General features: G+C 37.2%; 1 protein-coding gene across 6 annotated transcripts in view; it reads left to right on the forward strand.

Moving 5' to 3' along the window:
* The window catches only part of ROBO1 (roundabout guidance receptor 1), a 415,896-nt gene that overhangs the window by 303,551 nt on the left and 96,266 nt on the right, over positions 1–16,079 (forward strand). The gene's annotated exons all lie outside the window — the stretch shown is intronic.

Below are 16,079 nucleotides of genomic sequence, written 5' to 3' on the forward strand. Positions count from 1 at the left end.
AAATAACAGCATTCGGTCAATATTTGTTGAATGAATTAACTGCATCTGCACTTTGCTAGTTCTGATACAGATTATTTGATGTTATATGAGCCCAAATGGACACCCCATTCCATGGCTACAAGTTCTTGAACGTCAGACTCACTTCTTCAACTGACATGCCGAAATGGTTCTTTCACCATACGAAATGGTTCCTTGTATCCATAATCCAGATGTTTTTCATTTCATAATCCCTCTTCTCCTTTCTTCATGATGTCATACAGATTATTTCTCACTATGTCTTATCTGAGAACGCTCTCATTTCTTTTTCTTTTCTTTTTTTTTTTTTTTTTTCCCAGTTTAGGGACAAATTCTTTATTGTGGAATTTGAGAGACAATGACCTTTAAAAAACCTTTGCTCATGAAAAAACTCTCCTATTTGGACAAGTATATAGAGTAAACAGGGATTTGGACCCTAAACCACTTAGCTTGTTTCTGGGTCTCACATAGCAACACTTGGTGCTGTCATCTTTTCTGCACACTGTCTCCTCTAAGGCTATTAGGAAGAAAAAGGTGGCTTTTGAGGAGTGCTTCTACTGTGGGCTTTCTATTAAAGAGCCTTGTGGGCTTTTTACAGTAAAAAACAAAAAAAAAAAAGAAGAAGAAGAAAGAATATTTTCTTTCTGTCTGTAAAGCCATTATGTCCCACTTTGGGGTTTTTAGTTCAATCTCATAAAAACAAAAGAAAAGAAAAGATCAAGAACAAATATTGACTTTCTAAGTCCTAGACTCCTTTTCTTTAATCTAAGTTAGACCTGAACTTCATGTAAGACTAAAACTGTAAGAAAAAACCCCTTTACGCTTAGAGAAAGCACAGATTTAAGAGATGTCAAATCCCAGTTCCAAAGCCCTCCAGAGGGAGTAAAAGGAACCCACGATGAAGACATGAAAAGGTGTGTCTGTCTTTAGGCAGTTGTGACAGGGAGGCAGATTGTCTATCACATTAGTCAAAGAGATATGTTTCAGTTTACGTTTTAAAGTCCTTTACCTTGGGAGTCTGATGCTTTTATTAATAATGGCCATTCCTCGGTATCTACAGTGGACATCAAAATAAAAATAGAATTTCTTCCTATAATTTTATTTATTTATAATTTTTTTTCCTTCCTGCAATTTTAAACTACTTCCAAAGCTAATTTAGCCTTAAGTTTTCCATAAGCCTCGATTTAATGGAAATTGGGTAAACAAATAAACAAATCTGGAAACTACCTTAAGAATTGTTAATTTTTATTTCAATTGCATTGGGTTTTCTATAAACATATGAAAGACCTGTATATTGGTGAGAAGGTATTCTTTTATTCAAATACTAAAATAAAATTTGCATATTAATATCACTGTTAAAATATCTTCAACATTCTAGGATAGTATGCATAAAATGCCAAAGAAAGTAATGTGATTCCCAACTGCAGAAGATAGCTAAGGAGAAAAAAAAAAAGAAACTTTACAAAAGAAACTTGACAAATCACACTTTTTTTTTCTTCATTTGAAATTGAATACAGAAAAATACTATTTACTACAAGGGAAACTAATTTGAAATGAATCCATTTGATAGCAGGAAACGATTACAATAAATTCAGTAGTGTATTAATTTCTGTATATTTTTAACAGAAACTATTTGAATCAGTATGAGCTCAAAAATAATTTTATTTTCCATCACCCCTCATACAAGAAATACTTAATTTTGAGAGTTAATGTTGGGCAACAAAACTCTATGCTCCAGATAGAAGTTACTGGAAAAAAAAAACTCTTCAATGAGAGTGCCCATTGGATTTTCATCCCCAGTACAGACATGATTAGTTCTAATATTTAAAAAATAAATTTGATTTGAGAATCACTTCTTTTTTTCCCTTGAAATCCCAATTCTGCTTTCTTGGTGACTCTACCTGTACATTTTTCTTTCAATATTCCTTCTAAGGAGTTTCTTATTTTTTATACTTGTGTAGTCTTCACAGTGCTCAGCATCATACTAGACATATAGTTGTCGTCGCGGCCAGCACGACACATCGACCAGGAAACGTGAGGGTAAGAGGATGGTGAAAAGAAGTTAAAGAGACAAAGTGATGGGGGTAGGAGGGACACTGAGGAGGATGTCCAACAGTGCCGAGTTTATTCAGGGCAGCGAGGCATTATATAGCCAACAGTAACTATCTTCAGCTGGTTACAAAAGACTTTGCTACGTGCACAAAGACCCTCCAGACCAGGCCTGTTTTGCCCACTTCAGATCAACACCTATAGGCAATGGCTGATGTTAGTACAATTGTCTCATAAGAAGTAAAACCTGAGAGTGATTTAGGAGCTGTGCTGGAACAGCAAGGACCAGTTAAGAGCTTATGACCCCAACCAATTGGCTCTCATCTAACTAGTAAACGTGTGGGAAGTCACGTAGGCGAGCCCACAACACATAGCACAGACCCTTTCTCAGTACAACTCAACTTTTCCATCCTAATAAGCCTTTTGTTAGGCTATTCGGACTTTAAAGGAGACACAAGTCAGGGCCTGGTTTGGTCCTCGTCTCAAGCCTTATCGTGGCCTCCCACAAGTAGGCACATTTTTTAATAAATACTTGTTAGGGTTTGAAATAGGAATATGGATTCCAACCTTCTGCTTGAGTGGTAAAAATACAGGGACTTCCTAAAGGAAATTCAAGCAGTTTCTGATGGCTTTGACTCTGAATGCCAACAGTAGGTTCTGTGGAATCAAAGTTGAAGAGGTTGCCATCTTGTGATAGCTGCCTAGTGGTCTGTGTTTGAAAGGGACTAGAGCCAAACCTAAACCTAGGCAGTGTCCTAAACTTATCTGAAGTTTGTTATCTGAATGTATCTGAACTTACATATCTATACTGATCTGAAACTTATTAAATAGACAGATTATCTGGGATGCCCCTGGAGAACCTGATTTAAGAATCTGGGTCTGAACACAGACATTTGTTTTTATGTTTTATTTTTGTTTTGTTTTTAAAGAGCAAGCCCCATGCAGTCTCTGCACTCAGTGTGGAGTCTGCTTAAGATTCTCTCTCCCTCTGCCCCTCCCCACTTGTTCTCTCTCTCTCTCTCTCCCCCTCAAATAAATAAATAAATAAATAAATCTTTTAAAAAATAAAGAAACCCCAAACCCAATGAGGGCCTTGAACTCACAACCCCGAGTTCAGTCGTTGCATGCTTTACTGACTGATTCAGCCAAGTGCCTCTTTATTTTTTATTTTAAACAAGCAAATTCATGAATCCCTGGGGAGAGGACTTACTTGAACTATAGAAAGAATAAAGGAGTATAAAATTTTTCTTGAGAGTGTGGGTATTATTGGAGCTGGAAGAAATGTATTACAAAGAATTGTATAGCTAAGAGATAGACATTGGGGTCAGAATTTAGTTGAATATTGTTTCTATTATTGACTAACTGTGAACTTAAAGAGGTGGTTTAAACTTTTTTTTTTAAGATTTTATTTATTTATTTGATCGAGAGAGAAATCACAAGTAGGAGGAGAGGCAGGTAGAGAGAGAGAGAGAAAGAGAGGAGGAAGCAGTCTCCCCACGGAGCAGAGAGCCCGATGCGGGGCTTGATCCTAGGACCTTGGGATCATGACCTGAGCCGAAGGCAGAGGCTTTAACTGAGCCATGCAGGTGCCCCGAGGTGGTTTAAACTTCTTAAACCTCAGTTGCCCCATGCATAAAATGGGTGTGGAGTTTTTTATAAGGGTTTTATAAGAGTATTTAAAACTCTTGGAGTTTCTATAAGGATTAAATTAAATTTTATATATAGAAGACGTTTAACATACTGTCTGTTACAGAGTAAATGTTTCATAATTAAGGAGCATTATATTCATATTAGTGTTATTGACAGCTGTTTTGCTTAATTTTAGTAATTATTGGCTCTTTAGTAAGAAAAATGGTACGGTCAGATAAGTCTAGGCAGAGAGTGTTGTTCTTTCTTTGCTATTGTAAATGAGACATGTGAGCTGCTAATATAGTCATGATAATTTATGATCCAAGAATTATTCAAAACTCATCCCAAATATAAAGTTTTACATTTTCATTATAAAAGAAACTACTTGCTTTTACAGGAAATGTTTTAGAGAGGGGTGTGTGTGTGTGTGTGTGTGTGTGTGTGTGTGTGTGTTGTCAAAGCTCTATAAGTGCTAGAATTATATTTTGCAAAGTAACTAGATATTGCCTTGAAGAGTCGCTTTTTTTTTTTAAGATTTTATTTATTTATTTGACAGAGAGATCACAAGTAGGTAGAGAGGCAGACAGAGAGGAAAGGAAGCAGACTCTGCAGGGCAGAGAGCCCGATGTGGGGCTCGATCCCAGGACCCTGGGATCATGACCTGAGCCGAAGGCAGAGGCTTTAACCCACTGAGCCACCCAGGCGCCCCAAGAGTGGCTGTTTTGCAATCATTTTGATTCTCAGTACCTCAGGTTACCGTTCCTTAATATAGGGTGTTTCCAGGTGATTCTTTCTAAGAATAGTAAGATAATCCATGAGCAGATATTCTCAAATACTCTTTATTCTCCTTTACGACCACTTACATGCTTTAATCGGTCAGTCCAAGCCATGAGTAAAATATGAGGCCTCACGCTGTCATTAGCAAGTAACTGCACCTCTAAAACCTATACCACATACAGAACTCATGTGACATTGGATGGATTACTTCTTGAACAATCCATCACAAAACCATTGGGTCAAATCAAAATATTGATTATTTATAACACAGAAGATTTTATTTTACTCTGAAAAGAGGCAAATTGCAATAAAGTTTGGGGATATTAAGAAGCTGTCGATTAAAAACAGGTGTATCCTGGGCTCTGTGAATATTTAGACAGTTCTTCAAAAAGAGTTAATAACCAGAGTCCTTTTAACTTGTGTGTCAGCTTTGGGGTATCATTGAAACTGAGTGAGACTCAAAGGCTCTGTAATCGTTTGACCTACTGAAAAATAAGTAATGTCTATTACATGACCAATAGACCAATAAAAAATGGTGAAATAATCTTGTTTGGAATAATTACAGCAGAAAAGTCTTTTTTCTTTTTAAGATTTTATTTTATTTATTTGATAGAGAGAGAGAGAGAAATCACACGTAGTCAGAGAAGCAGGCAGAGGGAGAGGGGGAAGCAGGTTCCCCGCTGAGCAGAGAGCCCAATGCGGGCTGGATCCCAGGACCCTGAGATCATGACCTGAGCCGAAGACAGAGACTTAACCCACCAGCCACCCAAGAACCCCCAGAAAAGTCTTTCTGCTTAAACTTCCAGTTAACCTGAAAATTCCGTTAATGTAACTTAACATCCTGTTATTCTCTGGAATAATTTTTTAAAAAAGATTGTATTTGTTTATTTATTTGAGAGAAAGAGAGACCATAAAGAGGGGTAGAGCGGGAGGGAGAGAAAAGCAGACTGCGTTGAGTGTGGAGCCTGACGTAGGGCTCGCTCTCATGACCCTGAGATCGTGACCTGAGCTGAAACCAAGAGTTGGATGCTTAGTCATCTAGTCGCCCTTCTCTGGAACAATCTAAGCTTTGTTACCTATAAATTTAAACCATCCATGTTACTATATTTATACTTAATGGGTATCTGCCCTTGTTTCTCTCCATGTGTGTGACATCTACACACCTCCTCAAGGTTTCTCACTGTGAGCCTCAAACACACACACAAACTCAGGCATCGTCTTAAAGTCATCTCACCTCAGTTTTGATTGATTACGTTATTAATAATTGCACTTCAGGGTTTCAATTTGGCAAGTGCTAGGATTGCTGGCTCTGTGTTGAGTAGGTATGAATTCTCTTCTGAACTGGTGTTTTATATTGTATGATGACCCCATCTTTTAAGGCACAAGATATATACTGTGTGGTGTTTATAACCATTTTATATGTTGTGACATACCTATAAAATAGAAAATCTAACCAGAAAAAATAGATGCAGAGAGGCTCCCTGCCCGGTTTTTCAATAGCGTACCATTAAAACTGCTAGAATTTATGCCTCTACTTGGTGTTCTGAGAATGGTCACAGGTTTGTTTCTTATTATTTTACTATCATAATCTCAACCTATAAGGCCTTTATTCGATATTTGCGAGGTGGTCCTTGCAGTTCTTGGAATCACATGATGGCTAACTTCAGTTTTTTACTGGTTTTTATTTGTTAACCAACTCATGGTTAATTTAAAAAGTGAAGGGTTTTTTTGTTTTGGTTTGGTTGAAGGTTGCCTTTAGGAAAAGCTTGGCAGAGGCAGCTCCAAAGCACTAGATGAAAAATAAAGGAAGAAAAATAATTTTATTTATTATCGTATTAATAAGAAACCCTTTGAAATGAGTAATTACGCATTTACGATGACGGTCTTGTTGGTAGCTTTTTAGATCATCCCATTTCCGAGGAGTGCTAGCCAGGAGGAAATATGGAGCAGGAGGCCATAGAGAATTTAGTTTAAACTCTGAATTTCTCCCATTCCCAACTACACACTGCCTCTAAGAGATTGTATGATTCTTTGCTTCTGTGATCCTCCTTGCTTAAACAAGGCCAAACGAGGGTATTATTAATCTTTCCACTCCCTTTGCAACTGTGCAGAGAGCGCGGCTATTATTACTATCACAATTTTATTTCCAGAGTGAATTTGTGACTCTGTCACCAGAATGATCATGTTCCCGTCACTGTGTCTGTCACAGGAAACCAGACTGAAAACACACTTCCATACCCCAGCCATTCCCCAAGTCGCCACATTTCATCTTTGCGGAGCTGAACCATTAAGAAAACCTAATCCCACTTTTGTTTGTCTCTCTTACAATAGGAACTAAAAAGACATTTAGTCCTCTCGTTTCCCTCAGCCCTGAGTGCTGGGCGGGTCCGACATAGGAAACTGGGCATTTAGATCTTAGTTCACACCTCACTGCACTCCTCTCCAGGCGACTCACAGAGACCGGTTATTCTTTGAAGCTCAAGAAACAGTTGCTTTTCTGCCCTTTCAGCAACAGCTCTGTTAAAAGAAAAGGCAGATACCAAACATCTCTAAACCAGGTGATGCTCTGTTACCAGACGAGTGGGATGTCTGCGAAACCCCAGCCCTTTCCTGATAAGTGCTTGTCCATTTTTCTTCCTTTGATGTGAAATTACTGCACTCTCTCAATTTCATCACCTGTTTTATTTCTTTTTTATAAAATATGGTCTCATGAGTGATGTTGCTATCTCTTTAAATGTATTATATATATAATATATAAATTTATATATTATACATAATATATTTATATATTATATAAATACATAAAAGTATATATTTATATAGTATAAAAATATATATTATATATTATATACAAATTATATATTATATAATATATAATAAATTATCTCTTTAAATTTATTATAAAATATGGTCTTATGAATGATGCTGCTATCTCTTTAAATGGTTGTATGGTTTGTATTCCTATTGTATGGTTGGCATACAATAGGAATTGTTCAAACGAATCATCAAAAGGGTGTGGGTTCTCTTCTCTTCTGAAGAATTGCTACTTTGTCTGGTGCTTCCCATAAGTATTTGTGCCTACTATGCAGTGAAGGAACAGAGTGCTTCCTCATTAGGATTGATTAACCACTGACAGCTTCTGGAAGGCTGAGCCTTCAAGTCCGAGACTGACATGAGACCAAGGAGACACAAAGGCAGGGAAAAAAAAAAAAAGAAGACCTGCGCTGTCTAGGCTGACTTAATTGCTGCTAATGGGATGTTTCCTAGAAACTCTCTCCTTGCTGCTAGCGAACCACACGCTTCCAACAAGCAGCTTTGCTGAAATATCTCGGGCACTAGGGTTTATGATTGGCCCCTACTTGGTGTCTCCATGAACTAGGAGTTAAAGAGCAGTTGTAACTTTCAGTGAGACAAGACGCAGCTGTCAGAGGCTTGTCGAAGCTTTTAGGTTTCTAGAAAACAAGAGTGTGAATATTAATTCACAGGAAATAATAGTGATGCAGCGAACAGGGGAGCAGACGAGGAGGCAGACGCTGAATTCTCTGCATCAGTGGAAAGCAGGGCACCCGGCGGACACACACCAGTAGATAGCCTGGGCGATGGGGGCCATGCTTTACATGTGCACTTCTTCCATGTCAACTGTCACAAAATCCTCCTTATTTTTGCCTTTTAAATATTTCTTCACCCTCCCCCCACCTAACACTTGCCTCACGGCCTTCATTCAGGCTTTGGTTCTCTGTCAGTCTCTATCCAGTTTCCTTGCCTCCGTCTTGTCTGATAGAACCTGTTCTCCGCACAACAGGTTCATCTCCCTAAAACAAAAATCTGAACTTCTTACCCCATCTTTCTGGGGAAGGATCCAGAATACTTAATAGTGCACCTCCTGGCCACTCAGTCCCCTCTGGCGACTCCCTTTAGTGCTGTAACCATTGTATTGTTTATATATATTTACTTCCTGCACATACCACCATGTCGCTTGCCTCTGGGTTTTTATTTATGTTGGTCCCTTGGTCTGAAATGCCTGATCCCCTACCTGCCCTGTCTTCTACCTGCTTATGATTCCTTCTGAGACTCAGCTCAGGTGAGCATCCTAAAGGGGCTTGGCACACTGTCTTTACCCAAGCGCAGGTTAGGGATTCCCCCACTCATGTCCCCCTTGGATGCCATTTACTTGATATCTCCCCCACTTGACTCTGAGTCCTAAGAGTAAGACTTTGCTGGCTTTGCCTTCTCGGTTTTTGGGGCATCCTTGGCGCTCAGGTAACATTTTCTGTGTGGATGGATCAAGGGCAGCCCTGACACATATCGGCTGTGAGGTCCTGGGCAAGTCACTCAACTTTGTCTGAGAGTCAGGGTTCTCATCTGTTGAAAAATCAATGCACATGTAATGTAAACATCAGTGAGCTGATAGGAAATAGAATAAGATAAGTAACACAATACTTATATTCTCATAAAAGTGGTTGAGGTTAGGTGCCTGAGTGGCTCAGTTGTTAAGTATCTGCCTTCGGCTCAGGTCATGATCAACAGAGTTCTGGGATCGAGCCCCGCATCAGGATCCATGCTCTGCAGGAATCCTGCTTTCTCTCCCGCCTCCCCTGCTTTTGTTCCTTCTCTTGCTGTGTCTCTCTCTGTCAAATAAATAAAATCTTAAAAAAAAAAAAAGTAGTCTGAGGGTTATGAAGTTCTTTTGCGAGAGCAATTGCCGTTATGATTGTTTTTCTCATCAGCTCCTTCCAAAAGAATTAAAAATTCATCAGATTCCCAATAATATTTGTTTTATCCATAAAGATTTGAATTTTTTGGTAGTTAAGTAATGTAGTTCAGTCAGTATTTTCTTTTTGTTCAAAGATAATTTTCTATGGCTCCTTAATATTGAAATCTATCTTTGAAAATTAGTCCTTAATATTTCTCTGGAAAGTCTTTAAAGGTGACATCTTTTTTTTTTTTTTTCCCTGCTACTGTTAGGAAACATTCTATGGAGTGGAATTAATAGCACATTCTTTTCTGACAGACTCACTTGGATTAAAATGCTGAATGTTCAAGTTATTAAATCTTCATTTCTCAAGTTTTCTAATTAGTAAAATGGGAGTGAAACGTCTCCCTCACAGGCTTGCTGTGGGTATTAAGTGAGCTAATCAATATGAAATGCTCATCACACTGTGTGAGTGTCAAAGAAATGCTCAATAATGGGTGCCTGGGTGACTCAGTTGGTTGAACATCTGCCTTCAGCAGGTCACGTCACGATCCTAGAGTCCTGGGATCGAGTCCCACCTCGGGCTCCTTGCTCAGCAGGGTGTCTGCTTCCCTCTCTGACCTTCCCCCCTCTCATGCTCACTCTCTCTCATTCTCTTTCTCTCTCTCAAATAAATAAATAAAACCTTTTTTTAAAATGTTCAATAAAAGTAGAAGGAATGAAGGTGGTATGAAGAAGGATGATGAGTTCACTTGAGTGATGTATATTCATATGTGTCAGAATCAAAAATTCGTGTAGCTTCAGTGCTCTTGGCTGCCTATCATTAGCTCTGTAAAAAGGATTAAGGTCTGAATCATGTGTACATCTCCTAAACTATTTTACATAGTCACATAATAAACACTTTTCAGTAAACAAGGATATCAAGTCTTCTGTAATTATGGTTAAAAATTCTTAATTCTAGAGGATGTGTAGGTGGCTCAGTCAGTTGAGTGTCTGATTCATGATTTCAGTTCAGGTCATGATCTCCTGGGTTGTGAGATCAGGTTCTGTGCTCACCGGGGAGTCTGCTTGGGATTCTCTCTCTCCCTCTCCCTTGCCCCTCCCCACCTCTATTTATCTCTCTCTCTGTCTCTCTTTTCCTCCCTTCTTCCCTCTAAAATAAATAAATAAATCTTTAAAAGTGTTAATTTTTATTCCAGTTGATTTAGGCAACAAAAGACAAGTGACGTATAATACAAAAAAATTCTGCATTTTGTTAAAAATACTTTTTGTTTCTATCAATTATGTGTATTTGGTTAAGTATTTGAGACCCAAATAATTAGTTTGGCTTTTTCAATTAAATGGATCCATAATTAACAAGATACCCTTAGATCTTTAAACATAGTTATTATCACTCCTGGTATGGTCAGTTCTGCTGAATTTCCTGATAGTATGGATAATATTGAAAACCTTCACTGTTCCTCCCATAAATATAATCTATATATTGGAACAATTTAAATAACTAGATTTTAAAAATTAGGTAGATGGTCTCCACTAAGAACTTCCATATGATTTAAAACTATAGTAGTTTTGACTATAGATCGGAAATCATAATCCATTAAGGAAAATGTCCCTTTGCACGCATCTGCGTGATTCAGCATTGTCTGAGATGCAAAATAACAACTTTGAAGATAACCAAACCACGTGTTAATCTCACACAGTGTAACATACTGTGTCTATGTGACTTATTTTTAATGGACCAGTAGATCATTTTTTCAGAATGCCAAATTAAAATGTAGGTAAAAGTAAAGGAATGTAGCTTTCTGTGGATTTTATTGGCAGTAGTAGGGGATAAAGTTTTATGAACTTGTATTTAAAAACAAACTCTGGGGGAAAGGCCCATTTTGTAAATTTGTGGTTTCCTTAAATAGGTTTCGCTATATTTAGCTTTCTGTCAGCATATGAGACCTTTGTGTAAGAGTCATATGACTTTTTAGAGCTCCTATGATATCTCGGCATAAAAGAAGTAATGAGAAAAAAAACTGGGCTCTTCAGTCCTAAATTTCCCTTCTTTGATGTAGACTTCATTTAAATCACTTGTTGGCATAGTCCGCTTAAATTGCTGATTTAAGAAAAGCGGGTATTATAATAATACATTGTTTCTGACCATTAACGTGGTTATTTGAATCACAGCCAAAACTAAGAGTGTCAGGGGGCCTTTTTGCTGGTTTAAGTTAGGTTTACGATAATCCAGGATCCTGGTCAAGAACTGTTGAGTTCATCAACATTTTGATGAAACATATTATTACACCCCCAAAGCTTTACTTGATGACTTTGAGAACCTTGCTATATGGGCGCCATGTTTGCCAGACTCTGACAAGGTATAGCAGACGGGTTCTTTGGGGAATGGTTGTGTCACGTGGCAATAATCCACGGGGGTCCAGTAAAATCAATGGTACTGTAGTAAATAGTACTTCAGGGCTTAGGGAATGTTTTATGTGTGTATACACACACACGCACACATATATAAAGCACATACATCATTATATAACTTACATATAAAACACACGCTCATCACAATGTTATTTTTATTTACATCTCCTGTGTATACGTATGGTCCCCTTTTTACTGCCAAAGTCCAAAATCTTACTTAAAATGTCTCCCTTCTAGGATTTGGCATGGTATTTTTGTGATTTGTTGTTGTTGCTGCTGCTGTTGTTGTTGTTGTTGGTTTTGTGGTTAAACAATGATCTAAGAAGCCCATGGAAGATTCGAGGTGCTGATGAGAAAAAGAGATTTGTGACTGTAAAATGCAATCCCAAGAAAGGCAGTGTGTGAGTGGAGACTTTTAAAGAATCAGTGTTGCCAGCCGAGCTCTTTGTGAACAGGCTAGAAGTAAAATGCCATCAGCCAAGAGGTTTAATGAAGTCCCACTACAGAATTTAACAAGAGAGTGATTTGTGAGAATGGCTCCCTCTCCTCCTTGTTCTGATTCGGTGGCGTAAATAGAATGCCGAGCTCTACTCCTGCTGGTTTTTTATGCTGTTGGATTTGACTGAGACCCAGCAGCATTATGGCCTATGATTTCCCCCCCACACACACCCTTTTTTGTAGGAAGGATAAAGTGAAGAACTTGTGTTCTCATTGCCTTTCAGAAATAGCCTTTTTAACCCTAATGACTGTGGAAGATGTGATGTTCTCTTAAATTTCTTTCATTGACTCACGAAGGGTTTGGATTGCTTTCAGTTATTTCAAACAAACTGATATAAAGTCTTTCAACATTAACCTAAAGGCAAAGCAGTCCCCACTGCATGGCCTTCCTACGGAGAATTTGAAATACTCTCTTAATTTGTGTGCCAAGTGAGTATTTGAGGAAATAAAGACAGCAGTCAGGTTCAAGAAATAATTGATATATTAGATGATTCTGTGACAAAGCCTGAGCCGGCACCACGCTGGTAAATAGCACCTTGTGGGCCTTCCGTTATCTTCTGAGCTTTCCTGTGATTTATTCATCTACTTACCAGTTGGGGAGGTTGTCCCATCACCCAGTTATAGATATAAAACTTAGCAACTCTCTAAGTTGCCACCATTTCAGAATGGCATCAACTTGGAGCCAGCTAGTAGAGTTTTATACAATCTATGCCATCTGAATTGCTCACTCTGAGAATGAAATTTAGAGAAATCGTTTTTTGCTCTAGTCATGGAGGGGTCGTTCATTCTAAAACGTTAGATTCATTGCTAACAATCTCACATAACTTTGAGACATGGAATAACTATGATATCGCATGTGATATCGTGCACCATTTAATGTTAAGTAATTAATTGTAAGTCAATTCACATGGATATATTCTCTTTTATCCAGAGCTTTTGGGACATAAAGTGATTGAGATAGTTCTTGTTTAAAAGAGAATAATCATAAAAAGAATAATTGTAGGCCATTCGACACTAATGACACCTTTTTAAAAAATGAATGCAGTGATAAATACACGAGATAATTGGAAATTTGACATTTTATGCATTTGTATGTATCGATTTTTTATTTGTTATATATCAGCTATCTTAGAGGTATATACAGTATTAATTATGCTGAACAGTGTTCATTCATGTAGATTCACAAATCATTTTAGCATATTCCAAACATCAGGGTTATCATTAAAATCATTACACTTCACAATTATGTGGCAGCTGGTGTCCTTTAAATCTTATTTCAATAATTTGAATATACAATAGGCTTCCTTTTGTTTTATTGTTTTTAACGATTCGTATAAACTGGAAGTCACTACTTTATAACATCCCTCCCAGAGTTTGCAAAACTGATTAAAATACCATGAGCACATTAATTTGCTTTTAAACTATTATTCTCAGGACTTGATAAATAATGTGCCAATATAAACACACCTGTAGAAAATACTAAAATAGGTATAAGACAAAAAACAGCTGAATAATTGCTTTATAACAGATTTATGAGGGTAAGAAAAATCCATAAATGGTTGTTAAAGTGAGCTTTAGCTGTAGGACATTTATTTTGTGTGGTCGATGTTATTAGGAGAGAATTTAAAGCATTGCACAATTAAAACTGATAGATATGGCCATTTTACAAAGGTGCTTTTAAATTAACTTTGTGGATGGTGGAATAGCTATTTCAGCGTACTTTTAGGTCATTAGTAAAGAGATGAGGTGTCCGCTTAGGTTTTTCCTTATGCTTTTTATTGCTCTAAAATGTATTATATTACTAAATATAGTTGATAATAAGTAATTTTGGCCTGATTTAAGGTTCTTGGGAATAAATGTTAAATTACATAATTTCTCTCCCAGATTGAAGAGATTTTGAATGTTAAATATGGATGGGGACTTAGAAATCATTTACTTTAGCTCCATTTTACAGACGAGGAAACTGAGGTCAGAGATGTCATGATATTCTAGAGTAAACTGTGCACGTGTACACTTGATGCTTGACTACATACATTTGACGTTTATGGCAGTGGTCCTAAAAGACTGCACCACGTCACTTTTCAGAGATAGAATTGGCTCTTTTGATGTTGTTTTTCCAGGAGAATGTAAAATATAACGTGATTTGTTTTTTCCTCAGAACGTTTTTATATGGTGAACCCTGCTCACATCTGAGAAGAGTAATTATATATCCATGTTAATTTAATATACTAATACATGAATTGTGCATTTAAATAACTGGCTTGAAATTAACATATGACATAGTAGTGTCGAGCATACAACATGACGATTTGATATTTGTACATATTGCCACGTGATCACCATGAGAAGTCCAGTTAACATCCATCGCCATACATAATGGCCTGTGTTTATTATTAATACATAGTAATTTTTTCTTATAATGAAGACTTTTAAGATTTACTCTCATAGCAGTTTTTACCTATGCAGTATTTTAAATGTTATTGCCATGCTGTGCATTATAGCTCTATGACGTACTTATCTTTGGGGAATTTGGACCTTTTGACCCTCTCCACTTTCTTCTTTTCCCACTTCCCCTTGCCTCAGGCAATCACCAATCTGTTTTCTGTGTCTATGAGCTTGGTATTGTTTGTTGCATGTTTGTTTGTTTTAAATTCCACATATAAGTAAGATCATAGAGTATTATTCTTACTCTCTCTGACTTATTGCACTGAGCATAATACCCTCAAGGTCCATCTATGGTGTCTCACATGGCAGGATAGTCTTCCTTTTTTACAGCTGAATAATACTCCGTTGTAGATATACCACAATTCATCTATTCATGTTTGTCCCTTAGGTTGTTTCCATATCGTGGCTGTTATAAATAATGTTGCCAGTGAACAGGGGGTACATATATATTTTCGAAATAGTGTTTTTGTTTTCTTTGGGTAAATGCCCCGAAGTGAATTTGCTGGATCGTAGGGTAGTTCTACTTCGAATTTTTTGAGGAAACTACACATTGTTTGGCAAAGTGAGTGCACAAATTTACATTCCCACCAGTGGTGCCCAAGTGTTCCCTTTTCTTTACATCCTTGCCAACACTTGCTGTTTTTTGGCTTTTTGATAATAGCCATTCTAATAGGATGACTTGATATCTCATTGTGACTTGCATTTCCCTGATGATGAGTGAACTTGAGTCTCTTTTCAGGTGTCTCTTTGTCATCTGTAGGTCTTCTTTTGAAAAGGTCTGTTTAGATCTGCTCATTTTTTAATTTAGATTTTTTTTTATATTGGGTTGTATAAAATCTTCACATACTTTATAAATTAATCCCTTCTCCAGTATATGATTTGTAAATATTCCCCTCCCCGCTTCAGTAGTTGCCTTTTCTTTTTTTTTATTATTTCCTTTGTAAATAATTTCTTATTGAAAGTATTTTGGTTTAGGTCATGGGACCAAAACAGAACCAAAATTACATTAGAATAAGATTTATTAACTCTTTTAAAACAGAAGTCATAACATGTAATAAAAAGAGGAAGGATTTTAAGAGCTGGGCAGACGTGAATTTCAATCCTCTGTTTCTAACCTGATGTAGGACCTTTAAAAAGTTATTTAATCTTAAAAAAAAGGAAAGCGATTTATTTAATCTTCACTTTCCTACCTTTGCAAAATGGCATATTGAACACTTTCCTACAGAGTTGCAAGAGTTTCTAGTGTATGAACTGACGCATAGTTCGTGGACACTGATGGCTCTTTATTTAACTGAGATCTAGAAAGTTTAAGTGATTTGTGCAGGATAGAGCTTATTAGTTCTGGAGAGGATCTTGATCTGATCAGTTGAGGACTCATATCTTTATTCCGCTGTGTAACTCAACGCTAGACCGTTTACGAAATATACCATTTGAAGGTAGGCTTCCAGATTTTCAAATGAACAAGTTCTTGAGCAATTTCTATATACAAGACACTATGCTGGACGCTGTAAAGTTTGCCCAGATAACTAAGACATGGATCCCGCCTTCTTGGAGCTTGCCA

This window comes from Meles meles, chromosome 4, assembly GCF_922984935.1.
Source record: "Meles meles chromosome 4, mMelMel3.1 paternal haplotype, whole genome shotgun sequence".
NCBI lineage: Eukaryota > Metazoa > Chordata > Mammalia > Carnivora > Mustelidae > Meles > Meles meles.